The sequence below is a fragment of the Equus asinus genome, chromosome 29, assembly GCF_041296235.1.
Source record: "Equus asinus isolate D_3611 breed Donkey chromosome 29, EquAss-T2T_v2, whole genome shotgun sequence".
NCBI classification, from domain to species: domain Eukaryota; kingdom Metazoa; phylum Chordata; class Mammalia; order Perissodactyla; family Equidae; genus Equus; species Equus asinus.
The window spans coordinates 30449642-30467756 of record NC_091818.1 but is presented as its reverse complement, the minus strand read 5'-3'; positions in this window follow the sequence as shown (position 1 = coordinate 30467756).

The window sequence follows — 18115 nt, the reverse complement described above, 5'->3', positions numbered from 1 at the left end:
ATGCTCAACATTGCTAATTATCAGGGAAATGCAAATCAAAACCACAATGAGAAATCACCTCATATCTGTTAAAACATCTATTATCAAAAAGACCAGAGATGACAAATATTGGCAAGGATGTGCAGAAAAGGGAACCTTTGTGCACCGTTGATAGGAATGTAAATTGGAACGGTCACTACGGAAAACAGTACAGAGGTGCCTCAAAAAATTAAAAATAGAACTACCATACACTCCAGCAATCCCACATCTGGGTATATATCCAACAGAATAAAATTGCTATACAAACACATATCTGTACTCCCATATTCATTGCAGTATTATTCACAATAGCCAAGATAGAGAAACAACCTAAGTGTCCACTGACAGCTGAAAGGATAGAGATTTTGTGATACACACACACACACACACACACACACACACACACACAAACACAATGGAATATTATTCAGCCTCGAAAAAGAGGAGAATTCTGCCATTTGCAACAACATTGATGAAACTGGAGGGCATTATGCCAAGTGAAATAAGCCAGATAGAGAAATACAAAAGCTAAATAATATCACTTATATGTGGAGTTTAAAAAAAAGTTGCACTCAGAAACAGAAAGTAGAATGGTGGTTGCCCGGGGTTGGGGGTGAGGGAAATGGGGAGAGGTTGGTCAAAGGGTGTAAACTTTCACTTGTAATAAGAGTAAGTTCTGAAGATCTAATGTGTATCATGGTGAACTATAGTTGATAATGCTTTATGGTATAATTGAAATTTGCTAAGAGAGTTGATCTTAAGCATTTTTGCCAAAAATAAAAAGATAACTGTGTGAGGTGATGGATGTTAATTAACTTGATTGCTGGAATCTTTTCACAATGTATATGTATAACAAATCATCATGTTGCATGCTTTAACTATGTTATAATTTTTTTCACAATTATACCATAATAAAGCTGGGGGGAAAAACATGTTTCTCTACCACAGATACCAAGTATAAAAAATAAAGTTGTGTTTGTCTAATAGTATGAGTTGGGAATCGTTCTCTCTTTCTCCTAATCTGCTATTTTTGGATGTGGTAGCATATGTATATCAATTAGGTCAAATTGGATGACCACAGACATTTACTGTATCTCTACTGATTTTGATGTTTGTCTTCTTCTTTTACCCTTTTATCATCTTTATCTTCAGTAATACTCCTTGTCTTTATTTATTATGTTTTATCAGTATAGTCACACCAACTTTCTTTTGGTTATTGCTTGCCTACTATATCTTTTTCTGTCTTTTACTTTTATCCTACTTGTGTCTTTTTCTTTAAAGCATGTATCTTGTTATCAGTGGGATATTTTTACCCAGTCTGATAATCTTTGTGTTTTAATTGGAGTGTTTGGTCTTTTTACATTTAGTGTAATATACTGATCTCATTGAGTAAAAGTTTACTATGTTGCTATTTGTTTTCTATTTGTCCCATATGTTAATTTAGTCCAGGAGTTGGTAAACTTTCTCCATAAAGGACTAGATAGAAGTATTTTAGGCTTTGTGAGCCATGTATCTTTCTTGCAATTATTCAACTCTGATATTGTAGCACAAAATTATTAGCCGTAGATGAAATGCAAACAAATGAGCAAAGGTATATTCCAATAAAACCTTATTTACACAAAGAAGGTGAGCCTGATTTGGCCCTCTGACCATAATTTGCCAACCCCTAATTTAGTCAGTTTTATTGTTGCTCCTTTGAATGTAATGTGTCTTTTTTTCCTCTGGCAGACTTTAAGATATTCTCTTTGGTTTAAGATACTCTCTGTGGTTGTCAACGGTTTGACTATTATGCACCTAGACATAATTTTCTTTATTTTAATTCTGTGGCGATTTGCTGAACTTCTTGAATCCATGGGTCAATATTTGTTTTTAATGGTAAAACAATTATTGACCTTTATCTCTTCAGGTATTGCTTTTGATCCCTTCTCTTCTCTCTTTCTCATTTACACGTTTTCTATTTTTGTGTCCCACTTCTCTATTTTTAAAACATTCTGCCCTTTAATTCATTTTCTTTCTCTTCGTTTCAGTTTAGACATTTTCTGTTCATCTGCCTTCAGAGAAATAATTGTGTCTTCCTCTGTGCCAAGCCTTCTACTACATTCATGCAATGAGTTCTTAATCCTGGATTTTTTTTTTAAGTTCTGGACTCTACATTTGATTTTTTTTTTTTTGTACAGATGCCATTTCCTTGTTGAAATTCTCCATCTTTTATTCCATTTTGCCATCTTTTCCTCTATGTTCTTCAACATGTTAATCTCAGTTTTCTTAAAGTCCCTGACTGCTAATTCCAATTTCTGCATCATCCATGGGTCTCCTTCTGTTGTCTGTTTTTTCTCTTGATTGTTAGTCACATTTTCCCACCTCTTTGAATGGATTTTGTTTCAATTATATGCTAGAAATGGTGCATAAGAAAACCACAGGGACTAAAATTGACGTTATTATCCCCTAGGGAAGTTGCCTATTGGCACTTTCCTCTGTTAGGCAAATAGTGTGAAAGGAGCTGATCACCTCAATTCAATCAGAAATGAGCTGATTTAGGGCTTGATTGAACCTTTACTTAGAGTCCATTCACCCTGGTTTTCAATTTAATTTCTTTTTGCAGGACCATCCTTCCACCAGGAATCTGTATTCTAAGCATCCTGAAAATGAAGGAGATTTCACTCTGTCTTTCTAGCCCAGCTCCTTGACCTCCTCTGCAAAAATCCTCCTGGTAAAAATAGCCACATGTTTGGGGTGCCTCTGTATCCCATTCTGTCGTGCCAGCCTATGTGGCCATCAGAAATTTCACTGGTTTCTCCTTCCACCAGTAGCATTTCTCCACCTAGGCCAAGCCAGATCTCCAGTCTTTGGCCACACTCAGCAGATGTCCCTCAGGGAGAAACTGGGTAGTGATCCCTGCTTACTAGGAAGGGCTCTTCCCTCTCTGAAATTTTATTTCATCTAGTCCAGCATGGTCCCCAGATCAGCAGCATCTGGGAACTTGTTATAAATGAAAATTCCCTGACCCCAACTCATGCCTACTGAATCAGAAACTCGGCAGAATGGAACATGGAAGTCTGTTTCAAAAAGCTCTCCAGATGATGCTGACACGTTGAAATTTGAGAATCATGGATCTAGTACTCTTCATTTGATCAGCTCTCCAAGGTCTTTAAAAATACAATATTGGTAATTTCTCTGCTTTTCTCCCTAATTCTTATGGCAGGAGCCCTGATCTGCTGCTACTTACAACATCCTACCCAGAAGCAAAAGTTTCCCACACTTTTCCTTAATTGTTAGCAAGGTAAAAGACCGGAATATTGCTATTTGATAGCCAATATTACCTCCCTTTTCTTTGAGGATACCAAAGTTTCCTTAGAAAATTGTATCATCAACCACATAGTTTGGGTGGTTTAAACATCATCTCCAGCTCCAGAAATGGGCTCTGATTGGCACAACTGATCAGATTAATTCCATCCATTCCATCCACTTGTCCATAGCAATTGGCTCAAGACACATAAACCCACCAAATCCAGTGATACCTGAGGGTTTCTGGAAGAGCAACATTTTCTCCACTTCTACTGGTTTTCATGAAGTGAGAACATAAGGTTTGAAGCTTGACTTCTTTTGACTAATAATGAGGAGCATGAAACTATTAGTGACCACTTTGTAAAGCCTGAGAATGCAGCGTACCCAAAGTGTACCTGAGAGGTGGGATCCAGATGACATTATTTGAGCCCTGAAGCAAGCCACTCCTGAATCCTACTCTATCTATGGAATTTTCATGTGCAAGTAGGATGACCAACCATCCTGGTTTGCCTAGGACTGAGGGGTTTCCCAGGAAGGGAGACTTTCAGTGCTAAAACATGCGAAGTGCTGGGCAAACTGGGGTGACTTAGTCTCCTTAGACGCAAGAGATTTTTAGAATTAATATATCTTTATATTTTATCATTGGGAATAAGATACAAATTGTCCCTACAAGAGAAGAGCAGAGACTTTTTTGTGATGTAGTTTTTCTCACTAAATTTTTCATTTCCTTTTTTTTCATCCAAACCTTTGGAAAGATGATGCATTCTAAATTTAAGTCACGACATTCCCATTTTCTATTGCAAAATTGCTACATGGCTTTTAAGGAGACTAAACCATATAATATATTTATCTAAATCCATTTATCAAAATGATGAATGAGGAGGAATGCATTTAAAACACATCGTGAACAGTTTTCTGGGAAAGTATTAAGTTCACTTCCCTAGGAAGTAATGAACTAAGGATGACAAAACTGAATTTAATACTAATAATTTTAATTTTCATAATGTCTTATAAAAATTGCTTTCAAAATACCTGAAGAAATGTTTGTGAAGCACATAGAGTAGTAGAAGCTGTGCCATTTGTTAAATTAAAGGTTAGGGAATACAATCCCAATTTTTATTCCATTGGCCCATATGACTTAACCTTTATCTGTATTTGTATCCTTGGATGTTCAATAGGAATAATGTTAATGACCTACTGCATTTGGCCATGATAATGGAAAAACTAAGACCATGTCCTCTAAATCACAAGATGAATATAATTACTGTCTGATTAATAATGAATGACTCAGCCAGGTTGCTTTCCCTATGCTGACATCTCAGATTTCCAAGACTGCCTTGGAGGAGCCTTTTGAAACCTTAAAAGAAATAGCACTATAACTCAAAAGTGTGAAGTTGCAAAACCCATTATTTTAAGAGCATGATCCTAATACAGTAGCACAGATAAACCTTACCTTTCCTTTTCTGTGACACAGCTGGTATCTCAGCTTTGACCGTGACTGTTAATTTAGTCTATGACTACTACGAGTCCAGCTGAGCCAAAGAAACTATAGTTCATTAAAATCCCTTTCTCAATTCAAATAACTGCCAACCATACAAGTTGTCCCTGCAATTAAGGAAATGTAAAGTGATCTCCCATAGAGAGGAGCGAAGTCAAGTCAGAAGCTAAGCCAACAAATGGCTTTCTCCTTACAGCTTCCCAGAAAAGCTTTGGCAGGGGACATGAACAGACCGTGAACTAGAATAAATAGATGAAGATTTATTTCTATCATGACTCTATATAATAACCACACAAAAAAAGGTTTTCCCTGTTTGTAGATTCTGGATTCTGTCCAGATTCCATACACTTCCAATAACTCTGTTGCAATCAAGTTTTATATTATTAAGAAATCTGGAGAGTCAACAATGTTCCCACCATTGGGTAGATCAAGTCTACAACACTTTAATTTTGAATTCCCTTCACTATAAATTCCAATAAACCTCAGGCAGCTATAATTGTGTTTTTCAATGCTTTGTTATAACTGAACTATAAACTTCTTTGCACTTGAAGTAATTCTTTTTGTCTTTCAGCATAAGAAAATGTGAATTCTGCACACAAGGATGGCAGTATTTATTCAAAAAGTCATTTATCCCATGTTTTCCTGAAAAACAAAATTATTTTATTGAACACCACCCTGCTATCCTCCTGATGGCATTTTGGTACATCCTTAATTTTAATTCTCCTCTATGTTGTTTGTGATTCGTTTTAGGGAAAATATGAGAACCAGAATTTAGTTCATTGCCATGAATGACTCATTTTGAAATGTTGTTCAAATCAGATTTTAATAACCAAATACAAAGTCACGCTCGTCAAGTCTGACAATTCAGAAGCTGCTTGGAATCTATGACGTCAATACAGAAATGTAGAATAATTATTGCCTGAACCCCAAACAATTTACCAGCTCACCAGTTCTATCTCAATCCGCCCATAATTTCTCACCATCTCCTTTTGTCATTCCTCACCTCTGCGTCTTCCTGCCGTGGAAGGATACACATGTACTTATCCATTATTTGAGAGATTTACATCAACCTAAGAGGAAAATTGTATGCAGAAAACTAAGTGGTTGATTCCTCCTTTCATCACACACGCCATCCCTCATCTCTGTAATATCTTTCAACTACCTACTGGGCAGAAGTGACACAAAGATAAACTCATACACCAATGGAATAAAACACAAAGCCCCAAACAGATCCTAAGATATATGGATTTCTGTGGTTTCAAATAATAGAGAGAAACTATTAGAGCCACAAAGGACGATATAAACAGCATGTGTACACAGAAGCACTTGTGTCCATTCAGAAAGGGATGTGGGAAACCTACAATTACAAGAGACAAGAGAGAGGAAAAGAAATTACAGTGAAACCAATAGACAAAGATAAGTATCTCTACTGGATAAACAGCTCTTTCAAATTGATAAAGAGAACTTTGAGAATTCCATAGATGCAAACAATGAAAAAACATTTCTCTTAGTAATCAATATTAAGACAACTCTGGAGTACCATTATATACATTTCAGAAAACATTTTATAAATGCTGGTGGGGCCAGAATAAAAGGGTAAAGCTAATAGCACTGAAAATTAGTGTAAACTTCTGGAAAAGAACACAATGAAAAGAATGCATACAAAATTGTTAAAACATTTGTACTATCGAGCTCAGTAATGCAACTGATCAATATTTATTCTAAGGAAATAATTCAACAGAAGAAAAAGCTATCTGCTAAAATGTGTTCACTTCAGAATTATTTTAATAATAATGTAACTGTATAATTATAAGAAAACAATGTAACACATGAAAATATTATCTGCTAGAAGTTGCTTACCATATTTCTAGAAATGGAGGGGGAAAGCCAAATTAATATCCAAAAAAGAGAAATTATGTCAATAATACCAGTTCCATGAAATATGTTATAGCTATTTTAAATAACTATAATTGCTATACATAAATCTGAAAATATCAATAAAAATTATTTGTTTACAATATATTAAATTATAGAGTGGAATTACGCACTTTTTTCCCCTTCAAATTTTTTTTGATTTTTTAAAATAAAAATAGGGGGCTTTTTCTAAATAGGTGCCAGTCCATAGTCACCTTATGGTGAAAGCAAATTTGTAGTATGTCTATTTCCTTTGAGAAATAAGTAAGTTCCTCACCAACTTGTTTCCCCTTCCTCTTGGGTACCAGCATCCTTAACAATTTGCTTTGCTTCTGTGGCTAAGTTTTGCCAACGGAACTGCCACATCTGGCCCATAAAATCTTCCCACATGTGAATCTGTGTGTCTCTGCTAGCTTGATATCGACAGGCATGTAGACCCAGGAAGCCATATGTGAAATATGGCACAACCATAGGACAGAAGGAGCCTGGGTCCCTGAGTCGCTGTATGGGGTGAGCTGCACACCAATCCACTTCTGAGTTTACCGTAAGCTCCTGAGACTTTGGGACATATTAGAACAACTGGCTTTCCTCTGCTACCCTCTGACCTTCAGTCTGAGGATTTCTAATTGGCTTTAGCAAGGAATTTGTAGGAAACAAGCTGGAGCTCAGCTACGCAAAAATTCCAAGTTAGGACTTGGTAGCTCCCATGCAGATAACCCTGATTCTATTCTTTCACTTCCAATAAAACCATTCCATCCTCTCATCTATCACCCCCCTTCTTTCTGTTTCGACTTTATTTTTTCACCTAAGCATAAACTCATAATTTTGGTGTCAAATTATCATACCAATAAGCATTTGAAAAGATCCTATGCAACATAATATAGAAGGAGCATTATGGGTTGATTACTCTGCAGCCAATTAAACCAGGTGAGCGTTTGGTGGACATAGGTCAACTGTCTAGCAGCTGAAGATCAAGCTAAGGAAAAGGAAGTCTGAGAGCTTATGGTCATGAGATGCATTCACATGCCACAATTTAGTCTCTGGGTCTCAGGTGACTCAAAGAATTTAAAAGTCAATGTGGTCACCAAAGCATTGCTTCCGAAAATTTCTAGGGTTCAAAGGTTTAGCGAAGAAGGCAAAGAAGAGTTTTCAAATTTCTTGCTACTACCACCAGACTGAATTGTCAGAGTTTACTCTCCTCAGTAGGGAGGGCAATGCTTAGAGGACACAGGCCAGCACTGGCTATCACATGCCCAAACAGATGTCGCAATGATCTTGGCACTCTTTCCAGCTAATTCTGAAGCCTCGGTACAGCCCTGGAGCAGCCACTAACACCCAGTCAATGGTAGGTGAGATGAGGGACTCCCATCTCCGCTCCAAAGGCTGGGAATTCTCTTTAAGGACCTCGCAGTTGTAGTTCAAGGCTACTTGCCCTCAGGCAGTGGAAGGGCCTTATGGAGCTGACAAGATAATTTAAATGCCCTGAAACAGGAGTAAAGAATCAGAAATATGAACTCTTGAAGAGAAAAAACAAGTATTTTATTCTCAAACTTAACCTATGATACTTGAGAGCTTTTTAGGAAAACTACTATTAAAAAGTAAAAGCGGAGCCAGCCCCACGGCCGAGTGGTTAAGTTCACATGCTCTGCATCAGCGGCCCAGGGTTTCACCGGTTCGGATCCAGGGAGCAGAACTAGCACCACTCATCAGGCCATGCTGAGATGGCGTCCCACATGCCACAACCAGAGGCACTCACAACCAGAATATACAACTAGGTACTGGGGGCTTTGGGGAGAAGAAGGAAAAAAAAAACCAAAATTTTTTTTTAAAAAAAGTAAAAATGCATTAAAAGTAAACTTTAATATGGCAACATACATGCATTGTCTGATGCTCTCTTCCGTATAGTCCCAATTCTGTCAGTGTGCCCTGATCAGAATGACCATACACATGTGTTTTGTACCTCCTCCTGCTTCATAATCCGGGCTCTGCCTATGCCTCCATCCTCAGCTTTCGTCTCTTCTCAGAGGCTACCTTGTGTACCACTATGCAGAACTACTTGGACTTTCCCAGCTCAACTTCCTCGGGAACTGTACGCCTCTGCTCAGGCTGCAGCTGCCTCGCCCCGGCTCGTCTTTTCCACTTCTGTGGAATCAACATCATCCTTCAAGACTCAGCTCCAGCCTGGCCTGCTCTGCGGGCTCTTCCCCGGGTTGGCTGCTCCTCCTCTGTGCTCCCACTGCATACTCCAAAGCACTTGGCACACGCATTTTTAATTACACGCTTGCAAGTTTGTTTTTCATTTTTAACAGACTATAAGCCCCTTGGGGGCAGGAACGACCTTTCATCTTTACATGCCCAGAGCACAGTGATGACATATAGATAGTTGTTCAATAAGTCTGTTGTATGATTGATTCAGTGAATTCTGCAGCTTAGAGCTGATTTGAAAAATGATGCCAAGGTCACTCATTAACCTAATCCCACACCACAAAGCTTCTCAGTTTGCTAGAATGCAGTCAAGTGGCGAGGTTACTGAGATGGTGGAGAGATTAGATTTGTTGAGACAAGGCATTTTCTGCCAATTACAATTTATAAATAATTTACCAGAAATTCCTAACAGGCTGCTTGTCTCTGCACATCAGATGCTATGTTCTAGGCAAGTGTTGACAGTGGGAGCATCTAGCGCACACCTGTGAAATTCAGTCTTTCGTTGATAGAATTCATTCACTGACTTGTTCAATAAGTATTTCGATGCCTGCTCTATGTCAAGCTGTTCTAGGCATTGGAGACACAGCAATGAAAGAAAATAGAAAGACAAAAAAAATAATAAGCCTGCCCTCATTGAGTTTACATTCTACATAGGGGGAGACACAAACTATATAGATATGTATTTTGTCAAGAATTATGAAAAAAATTAAGTTGGAGTGGAGGTAGGACGCAGTCGAGGGAACAGGGTTACTGCTTCATTGGGTAGTCAGGGAAGGTCTCTCTGACAACTTGACATTTTGAGCAAAACGTCAAGAGAGGAGAGAACAGCAAGTGCTATGGCCCTGAGGCGGGAGTGTGGTTGGTGTTCTCCGGGAACAGCAAGGTACTAAGTGCTGCTGGCGCAAAGTTGCAAAGGAAAGTAAGGTAGGAAGTGACTGCGGCCGTGGAGAAGAGGCACAGATTCCAGAGGGCTTTTAGGCTAAGGTGAGCACTTTGGCTTTTACTCTGAGTGAAGTGGGGAATTACTGGAAGGTTTTGAGACGAGGAATGACAGCATTTTACCTTCGTTTTGAAGATAACTGTGACTGCTGCGTTAAGAGCAGACTAAAGCGAGCCAGGGATGAATTGGAGAAAGTAGTTCGCAGACTGACATCATGATACAGGCTAACGAATATGGCGGCCAGACCCAGCCCAGTATCAGCAGCAGAGACATGAAACGTTTGTGTTCCGGATACATTCTGAAGGTCAAGCCCACGAATTATGAGTTATGAGAGAAATGATACATGAACGATGACTGCAAGGTGAGGGGAATAGTACTATCGACTTGCCATTCACTGGCATGTGGGATTCCATTAATGCGTATCTTTGGGGAAAATGTAGACCATGTCTTATTTTCTTTTCCTATTAGATGATAAGGTCATATTTATAACATATGCTTAAAAATTCTGAGGATTATTTGAAGGGGCACCTTTTCCTCATCCACTTCTCCCCAGTCATCACACCCTGAAGGCTTTTTCTCAACAACGTCTCACACGTCCATCCACCGTTACTTTCTCTCTCATGTTCCCTCCGTTAAGGCTCTCAGGACTTCTTGCTAGGAATAACGCAGAAGCGTCCTAACTGGTCTCCAGCCTTTGGTCTTTGACACCTCCAGTCTCTCCCACGAGATGAAAGCACAGGTGGAATTGTCCCCAGCACGTTCAAATCTCTCTGATGGCCTTTGTCTACCCGGTAAAGAAAGACCACGCCTCTCTGTGGGGCAAGAATCCACACAATGTGCTGTGTCAGCCTTGCCCCGTTTCTGTTGGATATGCTCCTGGCCTGTTCGTTTTATTAGTTAGCACTACTCCCTCTTCCAAATTCACCCCAACCGCCAACTCACTCCTCACTGTGCATGCTGGAATGTTCCCCATCCTTTCATATCCATCATTCCAATGAAGCTTTCAAGCTTCACGCAGGAGGAACTAATTTTTTCCTCCCCTTTGTGCCTCTGCTTAGGCATTCCGTATTGGTTATTTATGTATATATCTCTGTATGTTCTTTTGGGTGGCAGCCTACTGTATGGGAATGCAGAATTTGTTTGATTAAACACATCTCTACAGTGCTCAGCAGAGCACTGCTCGAAATAGATCCTCAATAAATATCTGCAATAGGTTTAAACAGCAAATTGCTGCTGTGATGAGAACAGTCTTGATATTGGGAAGAGATTTGCAGAAGTTTTGCTGGGTCCCCACCCACACATAACCGGTACACACACACATTATTTTTTAAATGCATTTTCTTTTATAGGCTATTGTTATTATGATACTCTGTTTAGAACAAAACTACCAAAACAACCTGAGTATTTTAAAGGTCATATTCAGAGACTCGCCATAAATATAAGCCTCTCTGGGGCAATATTTAGAAAACATTGTAAAATAAATGAGGTGTTTTGTTCCTCTGAGGCCAAGTATGTTTTCATTTTTGTGCGCAAATAAAAAAATATTGATTTTTCTTTTTCTTTCCTGAAAGAAAAAATTCTTTAAAACACACTGAGAAACTGTTTGTGTGTTGCAGAAAACCAGATATCTAAGGGAACTGAAAGAGAGAAATTAGCACTGTGTCTCATAACTTACAGATATCTTAAGGGAAAGCTGGTGAATGTCGTGATTTGGGAACTTGAGGCAAGTCAGTCACTTTCTGCTCAATATCAGGAGCGCCTCCAGGACCTGCTTCACTGCCATATATTAACATTATTGATATAAATGTCTATTCCTACTATATTGCTGCCCTCAGAGCCGCACTTCACTCCTATTAAAATTATTTGTATACATATATATTTCTTCAGATTATAAATTCCTTAAGGGTTATATTCCCTAAAGTTCTGGTATTTATAAATGTGCTTTTCCCCACTAGACTTTAAGTTCCCAGAGGGCAGGAACTGTCCTTTATTTATATTCCACCAGCTCTTACCATAGAACTTTGCACATAGCATTCACTCACCAAACGTTCGATTCATCTGGCCTCTTGGCTAAGACTCCATTTGACCTTTGTTCTTTGCTAAAGGGCACTACAAGCTATCCCTGATTTAGAATCTTGTATAACTTGAATGTAGGTTCCACAATAGCAGTAGTTTACACAGTCGAGGTGTAAGCTTCCCAAGACTGACTCCTGTAGTCTAGCCTACCTGCACAGGTGGCTCTGGGTGACAGTGTGTGGTCATGCAGGATGTGCACTGCACCACTCTATGGGGTCCCATCCACAATTTGGTCTCCGAGAATGGTGCCCGCGGGACTAGTGTGGTGTACAACTGCCCAGCTGTATTCAGCAGCCATGTGGCTGCTCCATGGTGGTACAGATCCATGCTCCTTTCTCCTATTGCTCCACTATCCCAAGGGAGTTCCAAGATGGCTCGCTGCCACCACAGCCACATTCCAGTAAAAGCACGCTTACTGGAAGGTGCATGTGTCACTTCCACTCACATTCCATTATTGAGAACTTAGTCATACGGCCATGCCTAGCTGGAAGGGAGACTGAAGAATATCTTTATTCCCAGAGCCAAGTCAAAACTCAAGGGTTCAACTACTATAAGAATGGAGAACAGACTTGGGGGACAATTCGAAGTCTCTATTACAGAGCAGAACGCCACCTTTCATTTTGTCACTTACATTTTGATTTCTGCAATCTTTGTTACAGCTATCATTTCTTCTTTATTCCTGATAACCAGGAAGACTTTGTTGCCTGAATTTCTGCAATAGCGTCTGTGAGTAATGACAGTTGTGTTTCTTTCTTCCTCATCCTTATACCTTCTCCCCCCATTATTTCACTAGCCAGGCTCTCCAGAACATTGAACTGAATGCATAATAGTGAATGTTTGTCTTGTTACAAGAAGAAAAGCATTCACTATATCACCCTTCAGTATGATATTTGCTATAGGCTCCTTGTAGATACTACTTATTAGATTAAGGAAATCTTTTTTCTCAATTTGAAGGAAAAGGCATCTATAAGAAAGAGTTTTTGAGAGAGAAAGTATCTTTGGGACCTCCAGCATCCCTCTTCTGAACCCTCTGAGACATCTTCAGATGCTTCGAGATTCAGTCTTCTCCGTTTTGGCTTCTCTATCAAGCAGACTCTTGCTTTCAGTCATTAGCGTGTAAATTCAAGCTATTTTATCTTCATCAGTGATAACAATGTTTCCGTGGTGTTTGTTTCATTCATTCATGTATTCTGTATCTTATTGTACAGAAGGTTTTAGAAGATTCATAAGGACTATACATTCAACTGGAAAAGTAGACATAGATGGTAATTAACCTCACAGAAAATACAGCTAGTGTGGAAAATCACCACCAAGGCATAGTTAACACATAAATGCATGCAGGTCATATCCTACAGTATTCTTAATTTGACCCTCACATTTTTATGTGTTCTTTATCATAAGTTTTGCATTGACTCTAAGAAACAAGCCTATGAATTCCTCACAGAAAATTAAAACTTCCTAGCACGAGGATTTGAAAAAAAAAACTTCTTTTATCCTCTTCACATAGGTAATGTAGAGGCCAATATCCACAATTCTGAAAGAAGGGCAGAAGCAGAGTGCTTGGGACTGTTTATTGTAGTTTCCTCGAGGTAAACAGAGGGCATTATTCCAAAACAAAACTCACTAAACACAATTTTTCAAGCTACCCAAATATTTTGCACTCAGTAACCTGCTACCGATGCTCTTCCTTGAATCACAAGGGGTGGGGGGCGGGGGATAGGGCATTCACATTTTTTTTAATATGAATTGTGCAGTGGATATTTTAGTTATAATTAATTCCTGGCAAAGGCTTACTTCCTGTGGCTGATTCACGATGGACATAAATGATTTGTCACTCTCCCTGTCAGGAGTGGCCTTATTTCCCCTCCCTTTGAGTCTAGGCTGGCCCTGAGCCTGCCTACACGACAGAATGTGCTGCAAGTGATGCTGGACCAGTCCTGGGTCTCACCTTTATGAGGACAGCTTCTCCTTCCTTCCTCTGGGGATGCAGCCTCTCAAAATCCAGCCAACCTGGAGAAGCCCAAGCCATACAGTCTGTGTACGGGAAAGCCAGCTGAGAGCCCCAGCTCAGCTCTCAAATGCCAGCCACGTGTATGAGTCATCATGGATGCTCTGGCCCAATTGAGTCCTCAGGTGATTGCAGTCTCAGCCAAAAAAAAGCTTCATGGAGCAAAAAAGTGCCCAGCTGAGCCCCCAGTCAACTCTGAGGATGGTGAGAGAGAGTAAAATGACTATTGTTTCAAGCCACCACATTTTGGGGTGTTTTCTTAACTCAGTAATACATAATGAAAATACTTCTCATTCACATTTCAATCCACTGCAGGCAGTCTTGTTTCTGCCACTAACACGCCAAAGGATCTGTTCCGATCACATTCATAATTTAACAAATCATTGGGAAATGTAATTGGCATCTTCCCATTCTCACTGTACTGAAATTCCTGCTGCATTTGATTGCTGACCACTCCCTCTTTTTTTAAAAAAAAATATGGATAATACTTTCACATGGTTCAAAAGCTAGAAAGTTTAAAATTGTCATGAGTGAGAAATCTTCCCCCTCCATTTTTTCCCACACCAGGCAGTTCCACTCCCAACTCCACCCCCAATGGGTAAAAACTATCCTTATTTCCTCAGATCTCTTCCTAGAGTTTCTGTATATACACACAAATATGTTTCTCCTCTTCCCCCTTTTTAAATAAAACATGCATCCTATACACACTATTCTACCCTCTTGTTTTTTCCCCTATTAACAATATATCTTGGGGACTTTTAAATGTAGGAAACTCAATTTTAAAATTATATTCCTGGGCTGGCCCAGTGGCAAAGTCGTTGAGTTCACATGCTCCACTTCAGCAGCCCGTGGTTCACAGGTTCAGATCCTGGGCGCAGAGCTAGCACTGCTCATCAAGCCATGCTGTGGCAGCATCCCACATAAAATAGAGGAAGATTGGCACAGATGTTAGCCCAGCAACAATTTTCCTCAAGCAAAAAGAGGAAGATTACCAATAAATGTTATCTCAGCGTCAATCTCCCTCACCAAAAATAAACAAATAAATTATAAAATAAAGTAAAATTACTTTCCTCCAAAATAAAAACTTCTACCATATTGCTAGTTCTAGGTTAAAATGCTGTTTGTCCCACTGAAGGATTTCTAGATAGACTGCAGAAAGGTAAGAAATTTTAGAACATAGGTGGCTCTCTTTCCTCTCTAGATTCATAAATGGCCAAATATGCCATTTCTGATATTTACTCTTACAAGAAAACATAATCAATAAGTAGGTCATAAATGGATTTTTCCTATTTCACCTTGCAGTGTCAGTGCCTGACAATTAGCATGTTTGATTGTAATGTTAAGTGCCTGATATTAAGCTTTTGGTTGCCTAGGCATCCACTTCAAAGACATCCATTTTGAATATACACGTTGCCAGCTACACAACTGGATAAAGAGCCAGGCCACCCCACCCATGAAGTTCCCCTTTTACAAAGCCCAGAGTGACCTAGAAAACTGACCATGAGTAACCCAGCTTTTCCCTTACCACGCTTTAATTCCCACTCTTATTGTTTTAAATTCACCAATAAAGAGTGAACTCTCGAAACCCTAGCCCTCCCACCCTTCAAACTCCAATAAGGCAGAAACGCTGGTCCATGTGCTTTCCTCTCTACCTTCAAGCTCATGTGTGGCCCTCAGACGTGCTGTGTACCCTCCAGAACCTGTGAGTAATATACCTCATTTGTTCAAAGTTCCCTGACGGTTGTTGCTGAGGTTCATCTTGCAGTTATAACAAGAACCACAAGGGCCGGACCAGCCACAACACTGGCTCCTCCTTCCACAATCTTGGAAATGTCTGTGGGGCTCACACAAGTAGCACCAGCCCAGGGGAGTGTCGCCAGCATTCCTAGCAGACAGCACCACTATGGATGGGCTGAGACACAACACATACCTCCACCAAACAAATATTTCAATTTCAGAGTGAAAGTAGGTTCATACTTGTGTTTGAAGAGACACAGAGACAAGAATAGAGGAAAGAAGGGGAACTGAAACACACAAATCCCCTACACGTGTGACAAGTCCAAGAATCATTTCCTTTGTCTCATAATAGCAATTGTATATTCAGGTAACCTCAAAATGAAAAGTTTTCCTGACATACACCACAGACAGCACTCCACTTTGGTGAGCAGATGGTGGGGTCTTATTCAATGAACGCTGTTAGAATAATTTGAGATTCATGCAGGCAAAAGACAAGTTAGATTCCTTCCTTACACCATAACACTCAAAATTTCAAATGAAGAGAGTTACACAAGCCATAAAAGAATAAGGAAATAAAAGAAAGTGTACTTAAGATTTTGAGGTATCTAGGTCTTTTTAAGCAAAACATAAAATCAGGGACAAGATTGGCATATTTTATGCATAAAAGTTTAAATCTCCTATAAGAGAAAACCCATCATAAACAAAGCTCAACATACGTACTCAGTGGAAAGAAACATACATGACAAAGAATGCACATCAGTAACTTAAATATGCACTTACAAATCAATAAAAAAGACTAAAAAGTCAACTCAGTAGTGGGCAAGTAATATGAAAGGGCAATTCATAGAAACCATGCAAATAACCAATATGAAAATATGTTCAATTTTAATAGTCAGGTAAATGAAAATTGGAAACTATTAAACGACTTACACTATTTAGTGCAAGAATACGAGGAAACAGGTGCTCCCATACCTTGCTGTTGGGATTGACTTGAAATAACTTTTTTGGAACATGATTTAGCAGCATCTACCGAAACTTAAAATGGGTGCTCCCTTTCACCTAACAATTTTACACCTAGGAATCTCTCTCACATATACAAAGGTGCGCTGTGCTTGGTTGGGCCTGTTACTTCACCTCTCTGGGACTCATTGTTCATTGGTAAAATGTTTGTTATCATAGTAGGTACCTCATTTGGTTGTTAACTTTAAATGAGATAAATTAGCACATGGCCTGATACTCAATAAATTTCAATAAATGTTATATATTGATATTACTATTATCACTACCATTTTATTGAGCCATCTTTATGTAACTATAAATAATTATAAATTGCAAACAAAATGTCCATCTATGGAGAAGTATATACTACAAAATAGCATGCACACATATGTACACACACACATGATCCAAGCTGGGCAAGCAAAATCATATAAAATATGTATAGATTATTTCCATTTATTTAACAATCTGTGGGTGTATGGGGGCGTGTGTGTGTAAAGGGAAAGAGAAAGAGTGAATTGGTGTTAATAAAGGGCTACAAAGATACCAGCTGCTATTAATGCCTGAAGTATTAGAACAGAGGGAGAAAGTGAAGAGAAACATACTTTTTAACCCTGTCATTCTGTACTTTTTGAATGTTGACCTTTTTGAACAGCTGCTGGAAACTGCCATGCTCCCTCCAAACCAGTGAATTGACTCATCGGAAACCCCAACAGCTGGACCACATGACCTCAGTCAATTCTACCCAATTTGCTCTAGTTTTCCAGATTAGAAGTGATAGAAGATAATTTGTAACCTAGATTTTGCACACCATCTAGGATGATAAGAGATTTACAGCTAAATTTTTAAATGAGGACTTGAGATGAGCTTAAGTTTTTTTTGGAAAATTATCTTATTGCCAAAAATGGCAGATTAGTGAGGCATTTCTGAACAAAACTATTTCACCATATTCTGATTAAGGGACTCTTCATTTGATAAACCTATAAAACTTGTATATTCTTCAGTTAATACTATACAAATTATAAATAATATGCTGACAGGGGCTGGCCTGGTGGCGCAGCAGTGGTTAAGTTTGCACATTCCTCTTCGGCCGCCCGGGGTTCGATGTTTCGGATCCCGGGTGCAGACATGGCACCGCTTGGCAAGCCATGCTGTGGTAGGCGTCCCATGTATGAAGTAGAGGAAGATGGGCACGAATGTTAGCTCAGGGCCAGTCTCCCTCAACAAAAAGAGGAAGATGGGCAATAGATGTTAGCTCAGGGCTAATCTTCCTCAAAAACAGGGAAAAATAACAATAATAATATGCTGACAAAATAGAATTCTCTAAAAGGAGCTCCTGTTGTAAAGATGGTGGTCACATCCCCTCAGTCCTGGGACTCCTGTCAGTGGATCAAAGCCCTTCACCTCCTTCCCGAGAAGCACTGCCAGGGGGCCC